Source organism: Triticum aestivum, chromosome 3B (genome assembly GCF_018294505.1).
Source record: "Triticum aestivum cultivar Chinese Spring chromosome 3B, IWGSC CS RefSeq v2.1, whole genome shotgun sequence".
NCBI lineage: Eukaryota > Viridiplantae > Streptophyta > Magnoliopsida > Poales > Poaceae > Triticum > Triticum aestivum.
In genome coordinates, this window is record NC_057801.1 from 96,171,187 (window position 1) to 96,173,424 (window position 2,238).

The 2,238-nt window shown below is 37.9% G+C and overlaps 1 long non-coding RNA gene across 1 annotated transcript; it reads right to left on the bottom strand.

Moving 5' to 3' along the window:
* Positions 1 to 1,373: 1,373 nt before the first annotated feature.
* Positions 1,374 to 1,960, bottom strand: LOC123064939 (uncharacterized). Its single transcript, XR_006430849.1, has 3 exons — positions 1,913 to 1,960; positions 1,771 to 1,836; positions 1,374 to 1,429 (listed from the first exon to the last, which is right to left on the bottom strand). It is a non-coding gene; the product is annotated as an uncharacterized lncRNA (long non-coding RNA).
* Between the last annotated feature and the right edge of the window lie 278 nt (positions 1,961 to 2,238).

Consider the following 2,238-nt stretch of genomic DNA (forward strand, 5'->3'; position numbering starts at 1 on the left):
AAGGACTCATCTCATCCACTAATCTTATTTTATCAGTTAAGATGGTTATGGTATAAATATATTCTTTTCGCGAGGAATGGTATATATATATATATATATATATATATATATATATATATATATATATATATATATATATTCGCAACATAATATAATTTTGAACTGCTCACTAAACTTTTTTAGAAATTCTGATGATCGGTCTTAACTCTTAAAGCAAGTATCACATCTGTGGACAGATTGAGATTGGGTATATTATACGTAGATTTGTTTGACATGTATTTGTCCTTATAGGCAGTTCCCTGTCCTATTCCTTACACAAATTATTCCCGTGTAGCCTTATGGATAGGCCAGTTGCTCCACGAAATACAGTTTTACTGAATCTCAGGGACAAATAAATAGCATATATGTGCACTGCTAATGACACTGACAAAAAGGTTTTAACTATGTAGAGCAAGTACAGAGGAGCTGTGGAGCCTCGCCGGCAAGACGGCCCTTGTCACCGGTAGAAGGATGACGCAGCAGCCGGTCTTCAGTGGAGGAGAGAAATCGCCCGCTCCGCACCATGCCGCTCTCGCCCTCTCCTCTTTTTTCTTTCGATACGAGAGGTTTTCTTTCACGCGGGGGGAGACGTGGGTCAAAACCTGATGAAATCCATGTGGTTTGGGGTGGGTTTAAACGAACGAAGCCTCAGGAGGGAGGCCACATTTCTGCAAGACCAGAAACAATGCTTCAGAAATATATACTGTAATATCTTGTCGATCATGTTAAACAAGCGGACAAACATGCAAATCTATAGTAACTGCTCCATGTAAAACAAACATATAAGCACCACATATTCAGTTCATAGATAAACAAACTAGGAAATTCCGTGCAAGTACATTGGATACTGGCAGTCGATGAACAAAGAGAACAAGTAAAAAGTACGATGAAAAGAGGGTCTGAGGTTCAGCTTGTCTTCGCCATTCACCAGCAATGAATTATATACATAAGAACCTCAACATTTTTAATTTTGGATATTTACAAAACTCCTGCTAGAAATACTAAAGCAACATACTAACATTTACTATTAGCTGGATTGTAAAAACATACCAAGAAGACAATACATAAATATTAAACAGGACAAGCAATTTGCAACAACAAACAGCAGTTAAATGCAGTACAGAGGACAGCAAGAAAACTAATCAAGTTCAAAGCACTGTATGGAACATAATCTTAGGAGTCAAGAAAAGAAAGAAAGAAGAACACATATTTTAGAGAATATGTTCCGCTGACATCAGTGGTCCAGGAACCATATACTGCAGAAGTATTCCACAAGGCTAAGATCTAATAAAAAAGAAGAGCACCTTATACTAGAAGCATTCCCAGCAGTAACGGTACCAGTGTTCTCCTTGAAACTTGGGCGGAGCTTCCTCAGTTTCGCTGGGTCAAACTAAGAGGCATAAAATGCTCATATTACATAGTAGTAGTATCACATAAAAAGGCTATACAGAACAAATGACATACTTTCCTTGTTTTAATTAACTACAAGACAAACTATCAGCAACTTTGCCAATAACAGAGTGTGTACTGCCTAATATTTCTTGAGCCTGGTACATTTTATATTTCACTACAGAATGCATGAAAACACTTGATACAGAATGGAGACAGACATAATTTGTTTTTTACAGAATAATTTGGTTGTTTTAAAAGGATTTACAGATACTGCTAACAAAAAAGCATGGATAGCCTTATAGTTCATTGTTTCCAGCTTTTGTGTTTGAAAAAAATTACCCTGTCTAGGCTCTCGTCTTTTTCAACAAGTACCGGTGGTTTTCCTCTGCCAACAGGAACTTCAACCTGGTAGATAGGACAGAGGGATTAAGAAAACAAATAAAGGAATGGTTGCTAATATGGCAAAGAGATAGAAAATGACCGGAACGATCTCCCATGCAAAAGCGCCACTATCACGAGCAGCAATTCAGTGTCTCTGTCCCATGTTCCACCGCCCATTTCAAGAATTGACTGAATTGTTGCCTCTGGGTGCCTCCCGCGACAAGGTTTGAAGCAGCCTGACTATAAGTTTCTGCTTCAGTGTTGTACAAATGATGGTAGTAAAGATCATGTCAAACGGGTTAAGAGGAAGTAATATAACTTCTTTTTTTTTAGAAAGGGGGGGCTCCCCGGCCTCTGCATCAAAACGATGCATACAGTCACATTTATTTAATAAATAGATTCGACAATATCTCAAAGTCTGGAAAT